The 23,179-nt window shown below is 44.2% G+C and overlaps 2 long non-coding RNA genes across 16 annotated transcripts in view; one reads left to right on the top strand and one right to left on the bottom strand.

The window, feature by feature from the left end:
* The first annotated feature begins 14,502 nt into the window (after window positions 1–14,502).
* LOC105234483 overlaps window positions 14,503–23,179 on the top strand; it is an 82,056-nt gene continuing 73,379 nt past the window's right edge. For 7 of the 15 annotated variants that reach the window (XR_004627053.1, XR_004627050.1, XR_004627044.1 and 4 more), the window contains exons 1-2: window positions 15,268–15,742; window positions 15,925–16,085. This is a non-coding gene — a long non-coding RNA (uncharacterized LOC105234483). The other 8 variants (XR_004627046.1, XR_002141481.2, XR_002141474.2 and 5 more) reach the window with 8 other exon arrangements.
* On the bottom strand, window positions 17,840–21,273 carry LOC105234485. The gene is made up of 3 exons (XR_002141488.2): window positions 19,802–21,273; window positions 19,368–19,440; window positions 17,840–18,592 (listed from the first exon to the last, which is right to left on the bottom strand). It is a non-coding gene; the product is annotated as an uncharacterized LOC105234485 (long non-coding RNA).

The raw sequence follows: 23,179 nt of genomic DNA, 5'->3' as shown, positions 1-23,179 counted from the left end.
AAACCACCCAGAGGTTTTGGTGTCCCACATTTTTATCCAGATAGAGTCACATTTAAAAGAGTTAACAAGAACAGCCATGAGGAGAAGATGGAAAAAAATCCCAAAAGCCTAACTGAACTTCCTTCTGTTCTCTTTCTCCTCCCATTGCCTTCCCAAATGCCAGGAACTATCTGCTCACCCTCCCCCCCCCCACTGCCGCTGGGCCCACCCAACTCCTATTCCTCCTCCAGGTTCCAAAGGCCTCCCTCTACGCCCAGCCTAGGTTACAGCCCCTCGCACTAAGGTTCTAAGTTCCCTGTGGTCTTTGAGGCTTCCTCTATGGTCACATTAGCTTTTTAACTCCATTTTCCTCTCAAACTACAAGCAGCAGGAGGCCAACAATGGGCTTGGCTTGCTCCTGTCTGTGTTCCCAGGGGCTCAGCGTAATCCTGGCGCAGAGTGAGTGCTCAGTGATACTTACAGAATGCAGGTATATGAATGAACGGGAGGGATGGCCCCCCTTTGCCTGTGGTAAGGGTTTGGGGCGTTAAGGCGCCAAGGTAGCTGAACCTTAGACCTTTGCTTACCACCATCTCTGCCCCCACCACTTCTTTCTCCCAAAGTTGGCTTCTCTGAGTCATAACCAGACCTCAGAGTCACTGGAACAGAAAAGAGACCACCCCCCCCAACACTTGGGAGTGGTGAACTTTATCCCCTGCACATCACTTTAGCCAAATAACTATCATTCACCTCACCAGCCAGGATAAGATAGAAATACTCTCCCGCCCCCAAAATAACACTTTCTCCTGCTGTTGCCAAAAATTCCTTTAGTTAAGGCAAAGTCCCGAATAATTGATGGGGTTGAAAATCCGTTGCATTGAGAACATAGAACAAGTTAACTTTGATTCGCATTCTAGAATAAATTAAATTCAAAGAGAAGTTTCTGGAAATAGGAGTAACTTAGTTTTGCATAGCGGCACTTTACATTTATTTGCATAGCGTTATAACAACCTTATCTATCGAATGTCATCTCTCAGCCACCGGTTGAAGTGGGCCAAAGCTGGCATTATTGACACCGCCTTTCACAGATTTTGAGAATGAAGTCTCAGAAAGGAAGGTTACGTCACTGGCCCAAAGTCACACAGTTTGTAAGGGCGAAATTCAAACCCAGGCTCTCTGACGTTTTCTCCCGCTTCTGATTTCCTGGGGCCGAGAGAAGAGCTGGTGTTTCAAGTCCCAGGTTGGGTGAGGCAGTGAGAACCGTCATGGACAGGAGAAGACAGAATGGCTCAGGTCCTCAGCCCTCCCTCTGCCCGGCCCTGCGGTCAACCCTCCGGAAACCAACACTGTCCTCCCCAGGCGCCTAACAGAGGTGTGGCGCTCATTTGCCTTACTCCCACCCCAGGCCCTTGATGGGGCCAGGAGGACAGTTACGTTACAGAGTTCACACATTAAATCCTGTTTGCTATATTTTTCTAGAAATATGTAATGAGGGATTTGGTTTTGAATTTTCAAATGGGGGATTTTGCTCCACATTTTAGAGGCTGCCCTCAATTTCTGGTTCCACTGCTTACCTAAGGGTCTTGCCTCCCTCTCTCTGCGACTCAACTTCTATGAACTTTTTCGACAAGAAAGTATTTAGACCTTTCTCACAAAGCGAAAATGTAGAAAAGTGTTATTATCGTTATGTAGACACAAGGGCAAAATCTCCTGACAGGACCGTTTGCTGAGGGTCACTGGGAAATGATCTCCTTCTCTGTGAATCTAGAACCGACTCCCCTTCCAGGGTTTGGACTGAAGGGGAGGAGCTAAAGCTGGAGATTCTTTGAAAACCCCTAAAAAATTAAAGATCTTTTTGGCTTTATTCAGTGATTCACGAATCAAGCAGCATCCCATCTAGCAGAAAGAAGCTCCAAAGAGCTACACAAAATAAAGAACACACAGGCAGAAGGGGGCAGGAAGGGGCGCCTGGGTGGCTTAGTCATTAAGCGTCTGCCTTTGGCTCAGGGCGTGATCCCAGGGTCCTGGGGATCGAGCCCCACATCGGGCTCCCTGCTCCACTATGAGCCTGCTTCTTCCTCTCCCACTCCCCCTGCTTGTGTTCCCTCTCTCGCTGGTCTCTCTTTGTCAAATAAATAAATAAAATCTTTAAAAAAAAAAAAAAGAAGAAGAAGAAGGGGGCAGGATGAGGGAATTATTTATAAAAGCAAAGAATGGATTACTTGGTGGCAGGGTCACCTTTCTTGAGGGGACACCAGGGGTCTGTCAGGCAGATGACCTTACTAGTGCAGACCAGGCAATTCCAAATTGACTAGTTTAAGAGTCCATTCTGGGGGGGGGGGACTGAAATGATAATGGATATTCAGTCTAAGTTTGGTGGCATGGGGCTTGGCACAACTGACTGCATGTGGAGCCTGTTGTCTTTTTTAACAGTACTTACCTCCTTTTCTCAATTATAATTTGGTCTTTGGACCTAGCTCCCTGTCTTGCATTTGATAGATTATAGCCTACTGAAATTGAAATGAATGGCTGGGGGCAGGGGGTGGAATGATTTTGAATCACTGCTCTAGGGAGACTAAATTTCCCATCCTAGTGACCACAACAAAGGATGCTAGAAAGATAGCTGAGGGTCCTGTCTGCACCAGGGGAGGGATCCTGGCCAAGAAAAGTGAGTCCTTCCGTTGTAACATACTTTTATGTATGATGTAGTCATTGCTGAACACCTGATGATAGGGATAATGGGGTACAAGTGTCTAGAAAGGATCCAGCCACTACCTGCAAGGAACTTGAAGAAAGTGAAGACAGATAAACAAAAATAGCAGAAATATGTGAATACAGTGTTAAATTAAGCAAAGAATCCATTAGATTGGAGTGGCTCTAAAGCTTGGGCGGCTTATGTGAGCAAACCAAACCCTAAGCCTTTAAATGCTTCAAATTTAAGAAATCAAAACCTAAGGCTAGCCCATCACAAATAGCCAACTAGGCTTTAGGCTGTAGCCAATCAAATAATCACCTTTTTTTTTTGTTTTCTTCTGCACCTTCTCTGCGTAAGTATTTTCCCTGGCTCCTGTCAGAGAAGCATTCCTAATCACTTATGGGTTGGTGCTGTCCAATTTGAATTAATTTTGCTCAAATAAACTTAAAATTTGTTATATGCCTCCAGTTTATCTGTTAACAGAAAAAGCTGTGCTTTGGGAAAAAAACAAAAACAAAAATAAAAAAAAGATGATCAGTGGGTTTGTGGAAGGTGAACAGGGGAAGACTTTCTGGAGAACAAGCCCTTTGGAAGATTTTATTTATTTATTTGAGAGAGAGAGAACATGAGAGTAGGGGGGAGGGGGAGAGGGAGAGGGAAGGGAGAAGCAGGCTCCCCACGGATCAGGGAATCCTATGTGGAACTCGATCCCAGGACCCCAGGATCATGACCCGAGCCAAAGGCAGACACTTAACAGACAGAGCCACCCAGGTGCCCCAAGAACGAGCCCTTTTGAGCAGTGGTATCAGGTGTGTGTATGTGGCCGTGGGAGGACGTGGAGGAGGGAGAAGGCTGCAATTGCCGTGTCCAAGAGGAGCAGGAAGTTATTTTATCCATCTGAGGAAAATGAGGGCAGTCTTCAAGGGGAGAGGGTGGCAGCAAGTAGGGTGTGGGTGCAAATAGGCAGGATGGTGCCTTAGGAGGAGGGGAAAGCAGGGGGCAAGGTGTAGGGAGAGCCGGACCTTGAATGGAGCACCTTATCTGACTCCCTTCAGGACCGTGGTGCAGGGTGATTTGCGGGTTCCGTGCAGCCGGGGAGGCATGAAGAGTGTCCTTCAATCCCCCCTTCCACCAGGACCACAGCACACGCTTCCAAACCGTCACCTCGTCCATCTACCTCACGAGGCACCTGTTCCCCCCGTGGGATCTTTCCCAGGACACTACAGATCCTACTTCTGCCTGCCTGCCATCCCGATATCCATCCCACCGGAAAATCTGTGTGGTGTCATCGGCTGAATTAACACCTGTTATAAAGATCTTCCCACCAGACTCAAAACTACAAGCGCTTTTAATGAGGCCCTGTATAAAGGAATACATTTTCTCAGAGCCCTTAAATTATATTAAGTCCTCCACACCAAATAAATTATTGAAATGGTGATTAGCGTTCGGATCATACCAACAAAACTACTCAGGGGCAAACACATTATCATTTGGGGTTTGACACAACGCCAGAGTTAGAAAATTGCCCAGCCACCTAAGCTGAGCTAAGTGAAAAATCCTTTCTCTTGCCGTGGTTATTTAAACAAGAACTTCAGTGCTAAATTAGCAGTGGATTTTTTCGTATGAATTTTCTTTGCATTCTAACATTATGTAAATGAAAAACCGAACGAAGTGCAAATTAAGACTATTCTTAATTCTAAAAGGCCTGCTATTCTGTGATCATGACGCCATGGAATACTTCTCAGTCTGCCAAGCACCGTGTGTGGTTTCTGTCCCCCCAACCCCCCCACCCCACCTGCTTTAGTCGCCTGCCAGCAGGGGGGCACCCCCTGTGTCCCCTTCCTCCTGCCCACTAAAGTCAGATCTGACCCTCCACCTCCCTTCCTCCTCATGATTTCATCTTGCTGGGATCATTTGATCGCATAAAGGGAACGAGAGGTTGACGTGCACTTGACCTGCTTTGGGGAACAGTGAGGAGGGACTTAAGTCATTAGTTTGGACACTCATGGAGCCAGCTCAGCTGGGTTTGTATCCCAACTAGATCATCTCGGGCACCTTCTCAAAACCTACTTTTCTTTGCTTATAAATGAATTGCCTACCTCTGCAGGTTTAAAGGATTGAATGAGATTATACATGTCGAGGGTTGGGCTCCAACCCTGAACGTAAGACTTGACCACTCAATCAGACCTATTGTTATTGTGAAGAGTTCAGGGTGGATGTTGTTTCCAAATGAATTTGCGCATTCAGCAATTGTCAGTTTGTTATTCGGGTTTATATGTGTCCCTTTGACCTCACTCCCAGGTGACGTGTGGCTGTAAAAGCAAGTCTCAGATCAGGCTCTGTCACATGCAACGTTTCTTAGCAAACATGCACAGAGGCTGTCAGGACAGGCTCTGCTCTCGGGGTCTCTCTCTTAACTGCAAGGCCCTTGCAGAAAAACTGGGACCCCGGGAAAATGCAGCAGGGTTCTGAGGCCGGTGGAGTCTACCAAACTCTTGGGCACATCAGGCAACAGAGTTTCCCATTCCGGAGAGGGACAAAAGACCAGAGGAACACTGCCCCTTGAGCACAACTCTGAGTTGGAGTTAACATGCCATTTGAATGCTGGATTCCTCCTGTAGCTTGTCCATGCAAGCCCATTGCAGCCAACCACCTTTCCGAAACAGCGATTTCCCCAGTGGAAAACTATTTCTAATATCCCTTATGCTAATTAATGCATCATCTGATTCAGATTTAAATAAAGACACTGCAGGTTCATGGGGGAGGGAGCCAGCTCTGCAGCCAGCCCTGGATTCCGGACCAGGGTCTTTCAAAGGGCTGATCACACTTAGAGCATGGATTCCTGATTGGGACCCTTCAAATGTAAACTAGATGCCCCCACGGTCGATTAAAGTTCATTTACAGGGGCGCCTGGGTGGCACAGCGGTTAAGCGTCTGCCTTCGGCTCAGGGCGTGATCCCGGCGTTATGGGAGAGCCCCACATCAGGCTCTTTCACTATGAGCCTGCTTCTTCCTCTCCCACTCCCCCTGCTTGTGTTCCCTCTCTCGCTGGCTGTCTCTATCTCTGTCAAATAAATAAATAAAATCTTTTAAAAAATAAATAAATAAATAAATAAAGTTCATTTACACACACGTCTATGACACTTTATATGAAACTCTTTAGAAGTCAATTACAACGGTATAGCAACTATGAATAAGGAAAAGCTTCGGGCATCAATGGAACAGGAGAGGAATGTAAACTATTGTGATTTTATAATAAGAAATACATATTCGGTCTTTGATCCATTTCTGGCACAGAGTTCCTAAAACCTTTGGAATTTCCTAAGTGATAGGAGCAAAGTGTCCTTTATTATTCGTAACAAACCCTGTTCAAACACCCTAGAGTTTATGTTAATGAGATGACTTTTGGAAAGCCCCTAGGTCACCTATAGACAGGGCTGGTTGCCAGGGGAACCAACCAAAGTCAGAGAGTTGGAACTTTCAGTCCCACCCAATATGAGGTTGGAGGTTAAATGAATCGCCAATGGTTAATGATGTAATCAATCGTGCCTACGGATGAAGGCTTCATAAAAACCCAACACGTTGGGGTTCTGGTAGCTTCCAAGCTGGTGAACAAGTGGAGTTGTGGAAACCCCCCGGAGAAGACAGGGAAGCTCCACCCCCCCATACTAGACCCTAAGCTTCACTTCCATCTGGCTGTTCCTGAATTATATCCTTTTGTAATAAGCCAGTAACCTAGTAAACAAAATGTTTCCCTGAATCCTGTGAGCCAATGAATCAATGGGATTAATTTGTGCAGCCAATTAATCAAACTTGAGGAGGGGGTTGTAGGACACTCCAGCCTACAGCCAGTTGGTCAGAGGCACGGGTGACAAACCAGACTTGCAGTTTGCATCTGAAGCTGGGGGTGGGGCGGTGTGAGCCCTTCACCTGGGGGGTCTGATGCTATCTCTCAGTAGATAGTGTCAGAACTGAATTCAACTGTATTTAACCAGCTACATTACCAAATTGCTCCATGTGCGGAAAATCCATCTATCTGCTGTCAGAAGTCGTGGCGTCGTGGAGGGTGTAACGTGGAGCAAAAGACCTCGGGAGTGTGTTTCTCCTTTAGAACACTAGGTCCTCCTTCAGTGGGTTTGTTCATGCCCGTAATTTATTCAAGATACGTCAGCCGAGACAGTGAAATACTACCTGTTAGTTTGGGCAGGACCCTCGGGCAGTCATTTGCCCTCATCAGGAATTCACGCCTAAGGAGGGTCAGCTAGCCTGATCCTCAGCCCACACCCAGAGGTAGCTATTACAGGGGTTTGGGTTATTCTAATCTCAATTAATACCAGTGATTTTTTTTTACTAATTAACATAACAAATGTTACAAATGGATTTTCATTAGTGACTTGTTAATTAGCTTAATGAGTATGAAAAATAGGCTCTTGTTCGTGAATTCAGAAGTATTCAAGACATAGGGCTTGTCACAAATATTTTACAGACGCACCCATTCACCGCAGGAACAGGTGAACAGGAGTAGGGATGTACCAAGACCTCCAGCCGCAGAGATGCCGACAGACTCTTGTTCTCTACACCGTTCTGTGGGCTTGGGTCTGAGGATTCTGGTTGTCTGTTACCAACTGTAAGTTTAACTTAGTGTTGCCGCTCGCATGTCATATTTGCACCTAGTAAAGCACGTTCAAGTCAAGTTTGATGAGATCACCTAAAAAAGAAGTGAGACTGAACCCGCCCTGTTTCTAATAAATGACTAATGAATGTCTGCACGTGCCGTAAGATTTGCTGTCATTAAAATCTGGCAATGGAGGTTCCTGGCAGGGTTTTAGTTTGCCTGGGCCGCCTTGACAAAATGCCACAGCCTGGGGGGTTGAAACAACAGACATGTATTTTCTCACAGATCTAGAGACCGGAAGTCCAAGATCAAGGTGTCAGCAGGGCTGATTTCTTCTGAGGACTCTCTCCTCGGTTTGCAGAGGACTGCCTTCTTCCTGTGCCCTCATGTGGTCATCCCTCTTTGCATGCCCACCCCTAGGTTTTTTTCCTCTTCTTATAAGGACACTGGTCATATTGGATTAGGGCTCACCCTCAAGGCCTCATTTTAGTTTAATTATCTCTTTCAAGACCATATGTCCAAATATGGTTACCACTTGCCAAGGTACTGGGGGTTGGGACTTGTAACATATAAATTTGCAGGTGGGCCCAGTTCAGGCCATAACTAACTAACTAACCTGGATACCTGCTCTAACTTGGCAGCCACACTTATCTATTAAAAGAAACCGATGATGAGGTATAACCAAACTGATTGAGGTCAATTTTAACATGTGGTTATCGAGTGGTCAGAAAACTAGAGTGAGATTGGGAACAGCATGTCACACAAGGTTCTCAGGCTCAGCGTGTGAGTCATGATAAAATTTCAGCTGCAGGCCGCAGAGACCCAGAATGATGGCCTTAGACAGACAGTTGATTTCTCACACTAGATGGTGTGTCAGCCTTGCTCTGCAAAGCTGTCAGGAGTTCAGGCTCCTTCTCTCTGGTTGCTCCGCCGTCCTCCGGTGCCTCCTTCGTGTGTTTCACGATGGCTTACAAGCCCATGCTCATTCCAGACAGTGGGAAGGAGAAAGGGCACAAAGCCAAATGCACACATCACTTCTGCTCACATCCCCGTGGCCAGAACTTAGATAGCCACACCCCCTGCAACGATGCCAGGAGTAGAGGCACTGTTCTGAGCCTCCGTATGCCCACCTGCAAATCAGAGGTTCTCTTCTCCTGGGGAAAACCATCCGGGGAAACAACCAAGAGCCCCTTCCAAAATTACAGAGAGTAGTAGTGGAGAGAGCAGGGCTGAGAATCCACAGCTGATCTCCAGTACTGGTGCTCTAGTTGTAAAAACATGGAAACACTTGCATATCCATTGGGAAAGAGTCCCTGCTCTAGCCCCTGAGCACCACCCCAACCTCCAATGTCCCAGTCACCCTGTCTCTCCCCCAGGACACCATGGACTTCCTCTAGGATCCGGTAAATAAAAGATTAATTAATGCCTGGTCCACCAGGGGCCCTCCAGACCCTGATCCTGCCCAGTGACCTGTGTCCCTTCTGATAAGTCACTGCCCTGGTCTTACTGATTTTTAAGTATTTCAAATATAACTGGTGGGAGCAATGTCTAGAAATCACATTTTATGAAAAAGTTAAAGATCTAGGGGTATTTAACCTAAAATGGAGATTTGGCAGGGGGAACAGCTCAACTATCATGTTTAAACATTTATAATAATAATAATAACTACCTTTAAATTTTCTTTTAAGTGTCAGTTATGTGCCAAGACCTGAATTGGGCTCGGTGCTCTATAAATACTTCTCAGATTCTCAAAGTAATCCTGCACAGTGGAAATCATTTTCATTTCACTGATAAAGGCACTGAAGATCAGAGACATTGAGTTACTTGCAGAAGACATAAAACCAGAGTCAAGGGGTGCCTGGGTGGTTAAGCATCTGTCTTCAGCTCAGGTCATAATCTCAGGGTCCTGGGATCGAGCTCCCTGTCAGGCTCCCTGCTCAGCAGGGAGTCTGCTTCTCCCTCTCCCTCTGCTCCTTCCCCCCACTCATGCTCTCTCTCTCTCTCAAATAAATAAAAATCTTAAAAAAAAAAAAAAAGAGTCAACATTCAAACCCCTGGATATCTGGCTCCAAAGTGGGAAGCTTTCTCTCCAGTGCCATGCTACCTACTCTGTGGAACAGGAAGCAGACATATTCACATGTCTTTACAGAGCAAGACTAAGACATGACAGGGGAATCAGGAAAGTTAAATTCAAGTTTAAAAAGAACTGCTAACCATCGAGCTATCCAAAAGTGAAATGTACTGATGAGCTGATAGTAAATTTTATGAAGAAACATAAAGGACCTAGAATAACCAAAGCGATCTTGAAAAAGAACAAATTTGAGGGACTTATACCACATGGTTTCAAGACTTACTGGACAGCTCTGGTAATTAAGACAGTGTGGTATTGGCATAAATAAACAGATGGGAAAAAACAAAGAATCGAGAAAAAGAATCACACATGTAAAGTCAAATGATTTTTGTCAAAGGCACCAATGAAATTCAGTGGAGAACAAGAAGTCATTTAAGTGTACTTGTATAATTGGTATTTATATGAAATCAATGACCCTCAGCTCCTACTTCACATCATATACAAAGGTTAATTTGAGATGGATCATAAACCTAAACGTAAAGGCTGAACTATAAACTTTCTAGAAGAAAACATAGGAGAATCTATTTGCAAAATTGGCATGGACAAAGGTTTCTTAGAAAGGATACAAAAAATATGTAACAATGAAAGAAAAAATGATTTAATGTATTTTATTAAAATTAAATTTTCTGGTTATCAAAATACATTGTTAGTAAAAATGAATAGGCAAGCCACAGACTGGGAGAATTACGCATCTCTGACACAGGACTCAAAAGCAGAATAAAGAACTCCTACAAATCTATACTAAAAAGATGAACAGTATTTTTATTTTATTTTTTACAAACGATATATTTTTTTTATTTAAGTTCAATGAATTAACATATAGTGTATTATTGGTTTCAGAGGTGGAGTTCAGTGATTCATCAGTCCTATATAACATCCAGTGCTCATTACGTTACATGCCCTCCTTAATGCCCATCCCCCAGTTATCCCATCCCCCCACTCCCCTTCCCTCCAGCAACCCTCAGTGTGTTTCTTAAGATTAACAGTCTCTTATGGTTTGTCTCCCTCTGTGATTTCATCTTGTACAGACAATATTTTTTAATGGGCAAAGGATTTGGAGAAACAGTTCACAAAAGAGAACGTATGCATGGCCAATAAGCACATAAAAATGTGCTCAGCCTTATTGGTCAACAGGGAAATGCAAATTAAAACCACAATGGCATAGCGCTATACACCCATTAGTAAGGTTAAAATTTTTCAGTTCTAACAATATCAAAAGCCGGAGAGCCTCTAGAGCAACTGGATTTCTTCTACGCTGCGAGTGAAAGGGTAAAATGGCACAGCTACTTTGGAAAACTGGCATTATCTTATAAAGATTCACCTATTTTTGTGATCCAGGAATTCCAAAAGAAATGAAATCCTACATCTACAAAAACTAGTAGAGGAATATTCATTGTGACTGTATTTCTAATAGCCAGAATTTGGAAACAATGCCAATGTTCATCCCTAGGAGAATGAATACATAAAGGGAGGTAAATCCATACAGTGGGATATTGCCCAGCAACGAAAAGGAACAGACTATTAATACCTACAGCAACATAGACGAATCTCAAAAATATTATGTGAAAAAAGCCACCAGAATACACCCACTGAATAATTCCACTTATGTGAAGTCCAGGAATAGGCAAAACGAATCTGTGGGAATAGAAATCAGAATTGCGTCTTCCTGTGGGAGGAGGGAGGCAGGGTGATTAAGTGGAAAGGATCATGGGGAAATTTTCTGTGTGATGGCAATTTTCTGCACTTTGATCAGGCCATTGGATACACAGGTATATTTGTCAAAATACATCAAACTGTAAACATAAGGTCTGTGCATGTTACTGTGTGTAATTATACCTCAATTAAAAAATAAATTTAAATAAATAAAAGGATGAAACTAGTTGCCTCTCCTAGTATTGTGCTCCTTGGCATTGGAAGTATCCAAGCTACATTAAATGCTTGTTGGAAATCTTGCAGAGGGTTCAGATTTGAGAGTTCAGATTAAGTCATTAACAAAGCATAAACTCAGATTGGAAGAGCTTGATGGACGATATTGAATTAATCGGATCCTTCAGAAAAGACAGTATCTGTCTTCATTTTCCACCTTAGGGCACTCAATAAGAGTAAGGAAATTCATGCTACTAAAAAACTTGAAAACATCTTTAAGAGTTTGTGTGACGTTTTCTTTTCTGAAATTCTTCCCATATCTGGCCTTATCTCTACTTCCCTCCTGACACCCAAGCCTTTAGTCATTCTATGTTCCTGTATCTTAGAACATGCAGTGTTTGCACATTTCCTTTGTTAAACAACCTCCCTTCCTCCGCTTCTCATCAACGTCTGCCCCGTCTTTGAAGATTCTACACAGGAGTCAATGTACCAGTAAAACGTCCCTACTAAGTCTACTCCCTGCCCCTTGTGTTCTATGCGTATCTTAAGGCTTGCCTGCAGCGTAGCACTTACGCTAGGCTAGATGATGCCGGGGTTCCTTCCAGTTCAAAGATTCTAGCTCTTAACCAACTGAGCCACCCAGGCGCCCCTACATGTCCTAGAATAGTTAAACTGCAGCAGTTCCTGTATCTTCCTCCTTCCACTGAAATTATAAATATAAATGGAGCCTTAAACTCATCTACTAATGATAAAATAAGAGAAGGGAGGTCTCAGATTAAATACAGAGAAGAGTCTCCCTGGCTAAAGACGAAAAGATTCTAGCTCTTTGAACATGTGATTCCAGACTTGAAGAGCAAAGAGAAACAGTAAGCCATCAGCAATAACATCTTCTTCAGGCCCTACGGGAGGGGGACAAATGAAAGAATGGGACCTGGGGGCATCTACGGTAGATCCTTGAACAACACGGGGGTTAGGGGTACCAACACTTCAAACCATCAAAAATCCACGTATGACTTTTGACTCCCCCCAAACTGCAGCAGTTCCTGTATCTTCCTCCTTCCACTGAAATTATAAATATAAATGGAGCCTTAAACTCATCTACTAATGATAAAATAAGAGAAGGGAGGTCTCAGATTAAATACAGAGAAGAGTCTCCCTGGCTAAAGACGAAAAGATTCTAGCTCTTTGAACATGTGATTCCAGACTTGAAGAGCAAAGAGAAACAGTAAGCCATCAGCAATAACATCTTCTTCAGGCCCTACGGGAGGGGGACAAATGAAAGAATGGGACCTGGGGGCATCTACNCTCTATGGTAGATCCTTGAACAACACGGGGGTTAGGGGTGCCAACACTTCAAACCATCAAAAATCCACGTATGACTTTTGACTCCCCCAAAACTTAACTACTAATAGCCTACTGTTGACCAGAAGCCTTACCAATAACAACATGACAGTCGATTAGCACATATTTTGTATGTTATATGTATTCTATACTGTGTTCTCACAGTAAAGCAAGCTAGAGAAAAGAAAATGTTGTTAAGACAGTCATGGGGGGGCGCCTGGGTGGCTCTGTTGTTAAGCGTCTGCCTTCAGCTCAGGGCGTGATCCCAGGGTCCTGGGATCGAGCCCTGCATCTGGCTCCCTGCTCTGCTGGGAGCCTGCTTCTTCCTCTCCCACTCCCCCTGCTTGTGTTCCCTCTCTCACGGCTGTCTCTCCTCTCTGTCAAATAAATAAATAAAATCTTAAAAAAAAAAGACAGTCATAAGGAAGATACATGTATAGTACTGTATTGTATTTTAAAAAACCTGCGTGTAAGATACATGTGCTATTCAAACCCACGTTCAAGGGTCAACCGCACGTTGCTTCAAATTAGGTCGGAAGCTACAATGTCAGCTGGCTAGTAAGAGGCAGCTGAGATTGGGACTTGATTGGAGCTGGAGACTTGCAGCTTTGGGGCTGGATAGGAAGGGACTAAGCTTCGAGGCTGCGTGAGAACTGATCTGTGTGCGTGCACTGGGCATGGGGGTTTGGAAGGAAAGGATTAATAAAAAAAAAACCCACAAAACTCTAGGCTAAATACAGAAGCTAATATTTATGGAGTACTTTCTCTGGTGCCAGATTCTATACTAAACACCATGTATCCATTAATCTTATTTAATCCTCATTTTAACTCTCTGCAGAGAGATTAAGTGGTGTGCCCAAGATTTTGCCGCTAGTAAGTGATGGAACCGGGTCTCATTTCCGGTTCTGTTCGACTCCGAAGTCCATACTCTTGATCACTGGGCTCTACTGCGCCCCGGAAAGGAATTGCCCAAATCATTTTACACTGTCCCTTGGTTCCAAGAACCTCAACCAGCCCAAATTGACAACTGCTTTTCCCATGATTTTTTAGGTTATCTGAGAAGAAACGTCTACAGTATTCCGCAGTAACCTGGTCCAGTGTCTCTAACGTCTTTAGCCAGGGAGACTCTTCTCTGTATTTAATCTGAGACCTCCCTTCTCTTATTTTATCATTAGTAGATGAGTTTAAGGCTCCATTTATATTTATAATTTCAGTGGAAGGAGGAAGATACAGGAACTGCTGCAGTTTAACTATTCTAGGACATGTAGGGGCGCCTGGGTGGCTCAGTTGGTTAAGCATCCGATTCTTAGTTTCAGCTCAGGTCATGATCTCAGGGTCCTGGGATGGAGCCCCCTGGGCTCCATGCTCAGTTCAGAGTCTGCTTGAGATTCTTTCCCCACTCCCTCTCCCTTCCCCTCTGCCCCTCCTCCCACTCGTGCCCTCACACATGTGTATGTTCTCCCTTGAATAAATAAATAAAATTTTTAAATATTCTGGGGCATCTGGATTTTGTCAAGTTTCCTTCGCAGTGTGTCTAGAACCATATAAAGGAGGCTGACAAAAGGACACGGTGAGTCAAAAAGAAAATGTGCATTAAGGAGACTGGGAAATGGGTTCATTCTCATTAAGGTGTCAGTGCAGTAGACCACAGGGTATATTGTTACATCAAGCTGTAATCTCACCAAGGGAAATGCAAGGAACTAAGCTAGCAGACCTGGGAATCGTAGCAATGTTATGCTCAAGTTTGGAATAGTCTTCTCCCTCGGTCACTTTGTCTAAATAAACTGAAACCATGCCAACTAGGTCTAGTACCTGCTGGGAACTCATTTCTTCATCCTCTCTTCTTCCTTCTCTGTAGTGCATGTCACTGTATTACGGGGAAATCCTTGCTTTCAAAAACAGTGCTGTGAGAACCCAGAACACAGGTCCTCCTTGCTCAAGAGCCTGACCTCAGTTCTCAGAGTTGCAACCCAAAATGACTCAGACCACGGAGCAGGTGAGTGGGAGGTTTTAAAGCTACACTCCAAGAGCTGGTAACAGGGAGAGCACATACTGAGAACTGTGGCGCTAACTTCGCAACAATTTGCCAGTTTCTTTCTTTTAATCTCCCCATTTCCTTCAACCAGGTGGAAGAAATGAGACTCAGAACAAGTACATTTTTATAGAGACCAGAGCAGAGAAAAACAACCAATACACTGAGCGTTAACCAAGAGTGTAAGGCTGAGCAAAACATAGGGGTACCTCTTGCGGTCTAGGTAAGCTGGATCGGAACACCCACAAGTGAACGAGAAAAGGATGAGCCGTTTGTGTGCAACGGCTGCCCCAAGAGGTTTCTAAGGAAGGAGAAAAAGAAAGGAAACTGAACCAGGCCCACATGTTGACACTTTGTCTCACCTGACAGCTTAAATAAATAGGCGGTTCCAGCCTCTTCTCTCGTTGCCTGTGCAACAACCACATGCTCTTTGCACAAGTCTAGGAACAGAAGCCAGAATTTCTGGCGGTTGCTTAAACTTGTAACCTTTCCAAGTTTACCCCAGGGCAGATATCTACTGAGCAGACGGGATGGTGAAATTTCCCAAGGAAGACTTTGGCTACAACCAACAAACAGGGCCACCCTAGAAGTTGGTTCCAGGTGTAAATGCCATGCTAGCTTCGAGCTGCGGGTCGGGGTACTTCTCTGGGCCTGCAGGTTAAGGAAGAGCACAAAGGGGACCAAAGCTGTAGGCGGGTCGAACTTGGGCCAGAGGCCTTTTTGGATTTAAAGGACCGGAAGAGGGATAGAGAGGATTATAAGGGTGAGACCGACTGATTATTTAGGCTGGTTCAGGGATCTACACTTGGGCAGGCTTGGAAATTCAGTTTTATTAAAGAACACGCACTGATTTGGGCCATTTCATGAATCTTCTGGATGTTGTCCATTTGCCTTTCAGACAGTCTCCACCCCTCCTCACCCTGTTCTGCGCTCCCACAGGCTGGCAGCATGAACCCCATCCACAGAATCCTCCACGTTCTGGCGTCGGGTTGACTTTGACCAATCGGAGGCTCTGGCAGGAGATCACAGTGTAGCAAAGAAAGGCAGTCAGGGAGGCTCTTCCCCCGGTGTTCCACCTTCCAGGTGCTGTGGGTTAACCTTGTTGCTGTGTTGAAAGCCCAGCTTGTCTGGGACGCCCTCTTCCCTACGGCTCCCCTCCCTGGGTTCCAGGAACTGCTTCTTCTTGTCCCTTAAACAGGACAAGAGGAGGCCTGAGAGTTTCCCCCGATTATTAATGCAGAAACTGCCCTCCCTATTCCTCGCAGATTTTCCACACCTCGTAAATCGCCGCTTTATCAAACTCTCCTTAAAATATCTCATCTCATGTGCCGACTCAGAACACTTGTGATATTCAATCAACCTGACATTCAATCAACATCCATCAACTGACAGCATGGAAATTAAGATGAGGATAACTGTCCCTAAGGTAAGTTTATATGCTCCCTCTGATTTTATCCTCTAACTTTATTAGTTTGGATGGTTGCAAAGACAACTTTCAAAAGCTCTTAATTTTAGCCTGTGTGCGAGGCCTCAAATTTGAATAAGCTGCCTTCTGATGGATGGTAGTACTGGGATATAATCTTGTTAAGTATGTATAGGTTTGAGAAACGCTTGCTTTTTTTACTCAATTGTGTGAGAATATAAAACTAAATTGTATTTAAACAGTAAGATATTGGGGCGCCTGGGTGGCTTTGTTGGTGAAGTGTCTGCCTTCAGCTCAGATCGTGATCCTGGGGTCCTGGGATTGAGCCCTCATCCGGTGCCCTGCTCAGCGGGGAGTCTGCTTCTCCTCTTCCTTCTGCCCCTCCCCCGCCACTCATGCTCAGGCTCTCTCTCTCTCTAAAATAAATAAAATCTTTAAAAACCGGTAAGATATTAAGAGTGACTAAATATTAATGGGCTATGGTGCAGTGATTCAGAGTACAGACTTTAAAGATAGGCAGCTAGAGATTCCAGTCTACCACCTATTTGCTGTGTGTGCTTTGGAAAGTTACTTCTGTGAGTCTTGTTTGTTTTCATTCGTAAAATAGTCATAATAACTGTATCTGCTCCTTATGGTTGTTGTGAAGAGTAAATGAAATAATATACAAAAAATACGGGTACAGTGAGCACTTAAAAATGGCAGATATTATTACCATTAGTACAATGTTGTTAAAATAAGGATGTACTTGAAATGAACTTACCTCATCGGGTTTTTATGAAGGTTAAATGAGCTAATATCTTTAAAGTGCTTAGAACAGTTCCTGGCACATATCTAAAAGCTATATGAATGTTAATTAATACTTAAATAATATTTAAGTGTGAACACCTAAGTATAATTTGATTCCTTTCTCTCTGCCTTTTAATTATTCTCTGTCTCCTCTCAAACTACGTTTGGATTTCCCTCCAGACTTAAATACAAAAGAACCTTCTAACTTTATCCTGAAATTTCTCTTGGAGTCAAAAAACCTTCCCCAGCACACGCATACTTGTTTCAAATTCTGATTTTTAAGCCTCAGGTCACTTTAGGGTCAAGAGTGATTTCAAGCACTTTTTTGAATATTTAATTCCTCCCACTCCTGAATGAGATCTTAGCTATCTTTTCACCAGGGAGGGTAGGTTTCCTCTGACTCCCTCCTGGGGTTTAATTTGCTGGAGCGGCTCACAGAACTCAGAAAAACAGTTTACTTGTAGATTATTGGTTTCTTACAAAGGCTATTAAAGGATACAAATGAATGGCCAGATGGAGAGATACACGGGGTAAGGTCTGGAAGAATTCTGAGCGCGGAGCGTCTGTCCCCACGGAGTGGAGAATGCACCACTAACCAGAACATGGATGAGTTCTCCTGCACCAACCCAGAAGCCCTCCAAACCCCATCCTTTTGGGTGTTAATGGAGGCTTCCTTACATAGGCAAGATTGATTAAATCATTAGCCGTTGGTGATTCAACCTCTGACCCTTCTCCCCTCCCCAGAGGTCTGGGGGTTGAGGCTGAAAGTTCCAAGCCTCTAATTACCATGGTTCCTTCTCCAGGCAACCAGCCCAAATCCTTAGGGGCTTTCCCAACTCACCTCATTAACATAAACTCAGGGATGGTTTAAAGGAGCTTGTTAAGAAAAACAAGACACACCTTTGCCTCTCCTCTCACTTATGAAATTCTGAGGGTTTTAGGAGCTCTATATGCCAGAAATGAGGACAAAGACCAAATGCATGTTTTTTATTATAAAGCCCAATATTACATTTCTGTAACCAAGAAGGCCAAGAGGTGACCCGAGTTCAAACCCAGCTGGTTCCTGCGGGTTCAAATGACAACGTAAGGACTGTGGTTTTCACCACCTCTTAGTTCTACAGACAGCTAGTTTATTGGCTCCAGACGGTTTTTTTCCAGGTGACAGCGAAGATGGTCACTAGTTATTTTTTCCTGGTTTGTATCATCCTTGGAGCTAAAGGGAAAAGAGAGAAACTTCTCTCCCTAGCATATCATCCAGTCCGTATCAGTTCCTGAAGAGGACCCTGGTAGGGTCACATGTCCATCTGTCTGCGTCCAGGACAGTGGGTATTCAGGGGGCTTAGCTGGAGGCAGGGGTCCACAATAGTCACGTGGTGTGGGGATTTCGGGCCTTTCTCAGAAGGAAGGCTTGGAGAGTAGCATAGCCCCCGACTCCATTTGGCTGGAACATTTTTCTAAACTCTCCAGTGCAAAGCTGTTTGAACACCCATAGGGCTAGACGTACATTCCATTTTGGAAAAGGAGCGCTGTGGGTTTGATGACATCAAGGACAGGTCAGAGGTCATCCTCTCTGCCCAACCGGCACTCTCAGAACTCTTTGTACTTCATGGTGGACCACTGGTTGATGATGATCTAACTAGCAATTACAATCTCGATGCCAAAAAAAAGGAAAAAAATGGAAGGGTCACTCCATTGCACTATCTCCCCAGATGGTAAAGACACACCTGTGAGACAGAAATGGAAAGTGTCTTAGCACGGATTAGGTCATGAACAACAGCCACGTTTATTCTTTCATACTCTCAGTTCCCCAATCTGCTTTTTCTTTCCGTTGGGGCAGAGCCAAAAAAGACAGAATGAAAAGACACCCCCAACATATATTCATCATTCCTCTGTGACAACCCCATGATGTCTCCTTATTTTTCAGTGAGAGGGTTTTTCTGACAGCTGGCTTTTATAATTCATCCACTAGGTAGCTTCAATTTAATTATCAATTTTTAAAAATAACTTTTGTAGGCCCCCTGACATTTCAGCCATTTAAACAAAACATAATAGAATTTTCCAATGAAATAAATGGTGATTTCTTTATACAGCGTCTCACATTCAAACACATTTGCATGCATGGTCCACCTGAAAAGCTACAACTAACGATCTTATACATGAAATTCTCATTTTTCCTCTTCCCGGAATCCCTGCCCTCCTCGTATCAATACTCTTTCAAAACCTCATATAAAATTCTTCCCTCCAGGAAGCCTTCCTTGATTAATCAATCACTTCCAGATCTAATTACATATCTTTTCATCATATAAACATTCATTAAAGAGACAGTTCCAGTTAGGTTCACCTTCTCTTGTTCATATATAGATTCAAAGTTTCAAGAGTCTTAGGTTGTGAGTATAGATAGGTTCCACTTTCCCAAGCAGGCAACAACTATGTCCCTATAAATACATCCCCTTATCCACCAGATTGCTTGAAGCAAAGACAATAGAGGAACTTACTTACTGGTATAGCAAAAGATCCTGGGCCCTGCAAAATGCCCGAACCGAGGTGAAAATCCAGCTCTGTTATTTACCAGCTGTATAGGGAAAAGGAACAATATGTAAAAGCTTAATTTTCTTACATGAGAAAGTGATAATAAAGTCTTGAGGATTTGTGTGATGATGAACTAGGGTATATATTCAAAAACACTTAAGGATGTGTGTGGACCCTTCAGAAAGTATTCATTTCCTTAATGATGTGATTGAAGGAGCTACTGAGTCAGTGAAATAAATTTCTCATTTGTTGTTGATCTTTGAAGTTCTTTCCCAGAAGACAAAATCCTTTATGACAAATTAGAAATAAGAATAAAATGCCAAATGATCTTGGAGCAAGGAACAATAAACTTGAATACGTGCTAAATGCATGACCACACATCCCATCTCTGCTCCGTCCCTCACCTGGGATTGACAGAGACCTGGTCCAAGTAAAATGTCCCACTCAGCCTGTGACGCACCTCAGAACCCACAACCCCGGACTCCAGACACACTAGCAAGTGATTGGAGTGTGTCCACTCATGCTAACACATCATTGACACCAGCTGCGTTCAGAAGAGCAGAATTTGATTTGAGGAAGAGAATAAAGGAACAGGCGTTGCTCCATGTAGAGGTTAAGAAAGGGCACCAGGGGAGAAGAAGATTAAGTTCTCTGGCCTGTTACAGTTTCTAAAATGTTGCAATTATCCAGAGGGGTATTCCTCAGGGCCTAGTTGAAAGGATTGCCGCATGGACTATTAAATAAACTAATGATTAATTGTGATGTATTTGAAGTAACAGGACAGTACGATAGGGAATAGCATGAGGAAACCTACTGGTGTGTGGAATGCCCCTCTAAGTTGGGGGGGGGGTACATTTGGAATGACATCTAAAGAATGATCTTTATGGACCAGCCATTCAAAAAAGAGCACGAAGAAGTGAGTGGGAAGATTGCAGGCCAGAATAAACTTGGGCTCCTCAAAAGGTTGTAGGAAACCAGCAGGAAGGGAGCAAAGTCAACTGGGGTCCGGGCAGCAGGGGTGGGGGGAGGGATGGTGACAAAGGATGAATTTAAACGGTGGGCAGGGCCGGATCACACAGAGTTCTGGGACCTATAATAGGAAATTTGGGTAGATATTCAAGGTCTTCTAGGGTAGTTACATGATCTTAGATAAATTTTAAACACCGTCTCTGGTTACTGTGGGCCATCTCGGTGGGGTGGAGATGGGGATGGGTTAGGAATTGAATAGGAGACGTAGGTTAGCAGGTTAAGTGAAAGAGGATAGTGGCTTAGTCTGAGCAACATTTGTTCTGGAGGTTACACTGTAGGACTTGCTGATGTACCCAGCCTGGGGCACCAGGAGAAGAGCGGAACCATGACTCCCAGTTTTTGGACGGTGGTGCCATTTACCCAGATGAGGGCTAACAGGAGGAGAAACATTGAGCGTAGGGGTGATTTTCTTGCCGAACAGGTTCGTGTGTCATTCAGTGACCAGTTTCTCTTATCCAGTGGGAATTCTGGGCATGAAACTAAGGGGGAAAACAATCCAAGATAGAGAACAAGAGGGAATGTATGCTTGTATTTGGGCCATTCATTCATTCATTCATTCATTTATTCAACAGGTGTATACTGGGCACCAACCGTGCCAGACCCTCTTCTAGGTTTGGGGATTGCCAAAATTCTTGCTGTCATGGAATTTATATTCTACTAGTGGGAATGGGGTATATGTGCACAAAAATAAGTATATAATATACTAAGTGGTATAAGTGGTGATGAGTGCTATGAATAGAAGAAAGTAATACAAAGGATAAAAAATTAAGTGTGTGTGTGTAAGGGGAGTGGTTGTAGGGGTGCCTGGGTGGCTCAGTCAGTTGGGTGTCTGACTCTTGATTTTGGCTTAGGTCATGATCTTGGGGTCCTGGGATCCAGCCCCCTCCCCTCGTCAGGCTCTGCGCTCAACACGGAGTCTGCTTGTCCCTCTCCCTCTGCTCCTCGCCCTGCTCGTGTTCTCTCTCAAATAACTAACTAACTAACTAACTAAATAAATAAATAAATAAAATCTTAAAAAAAAAAAAGGTAAACCTGGTAATTTTGTTTTTTGTTTAGAGAGAGTGCACAAGCACATGAGAGCAGGGGGAAGGGCAGAGGGAGAGGGAGAAGATTTTAAGCAGGCTCCACACTCAGTGCAGAGCCCAGTGCAGGCCTCGATCTCATGACCCTGAGATTGTGACCTGAGCTGAAATCAAGAGCCGGGTGCTCAACCAACTGAGCCACCCAGGAGCCCCTGGTTTGGTATTTTATATCTGGTAGTCAGCAAAGCCTCTCTGATAAGGTGACATTTAATTGGAAAGGGGAAGAAGGCAAGAAAGCAAGTGACGTGGATATCTGGGAGTGTTCCAGGTAAAGGAACAGTAAGTGCAAAGGTCCTGCTTGCTGTGTCCCAGGAGCTGCAAGGCAGGTTGTGTGGCTGGAGCAGAGTCACAGAGAGGCTACGCAGGGGAATTAGAGATCAGAGAGGTAATGGGCCAGTTCTTATACGCCTTATAGGATGATTGTGAGAAATTCAACTGTAAGATGAGGAGCCACTGGAGCATTTCTGACTTTACTGAGGACCCACTGAAGATTCTCATTTGCATTCCCTGTTCTTATAATAAATGAGGAAACATTTTATCCCTGGCAAGTGTATGGTGAAGGATAAAGAAACAGATCAAGAATATAGACACGAGAGTGTATGTGGCTACTAGCAAAAATTGCCTAAACCAAAAAGATACAACATATGTCTTACTCTAGCCATTTCATCACTAAGCAACTTGGGCCACAGCCCTGCAGCTGGCGAATTCCGCATCAGGAGGGTGTGATTTAGGGAAAACAGCAAAGTGCCATTTTTCTCTCTCAAGGTTTCTCTACTGCCAAAAATCTTATCCAACCATATCCAACCCACCCACCCACCCACNCACCCACCCACCAACCAGTATTTATCGATCTACAAGTACAGCGGAGGACGAGGCAGTATGAGTATATACAGGTGGATAAGACTCCCCTGTTCTGTGTTTGCTCAGATTTTGTATTTGTCTATTTGGCCTCCGTTCATTATATGGTCAAACCAGTAGCCGCAATTGTTTACATCTCCCCTGTGTTCCAGCTTAAGTAGACCCATAAAACCATAAAACCATATTACAAACTCTCCAACCTATCCTCAGGCCATACTCCCAAGCTGACTCACATCAAGCCAACGTTTCCCTTGCCTTAAATCAACTCAGGGTCAGGTGCCAGATAACCAGAGACGGTCCCTGTGCCCCAAAGCTCACTGGAATTATTCAAACTAGTCAGTCCTCAGCCGTTTACCCTATCCCATCATATCTTCACTGCAAAAGTCCCCAATAAAGGCTGTGGTCTCTACTTCTCCCTGTCACTCCTGCCTCTCCCTCCTGACCAGACCTGGTGCTTCTCCACGTGGCCCCGTGTGGCATGGCGTGACCCCCTTCCCTAGGGAGTTGTAAGTAATAAAACATCTTTGCACGGCATTAACCTCTCCGTGTTGTCACTCAATCACCTTCATAAAATTAAGAGCTGACTGCAAATCATCTACCCAAAACAATTCCCCTCTCCCTCTTTCTCAGAGTCAAAAATCTCCCCTTTGTTCCTGACCTAATTTTCTGTCATGACTGAGATACGGTTTCTTTGCTCAGGCAGGCTGATCCATGTTTTTCAGGCCTTCCGAGCCCTGCAATATGGTTACGGATCGGTTCCTGGTTGAACTATTGGCCTTTCTCGAAGTTCACCATGCCTTGACACCACCCCTT

Source organism: Ailuropoda melanoleuca, chromosome 8, assembly GCF_002007445.2.
Source record: "Ailuropoda melanoleuca isolate Jingjing chromosome 8, ASM200744v2, whole genome shotgun sequence".
Taxonomy (NCBI): Eukaryota; Metazoa; Chordata; class Mammalia; order Carnivora; family Ursidae; genus Ailuropoda; species Ailuropoda melanoleuca.
Note: the sequence above shows the minus strand (reverse complement) of the source record. Positions and strands in the feature narration are given on the sequence as shown.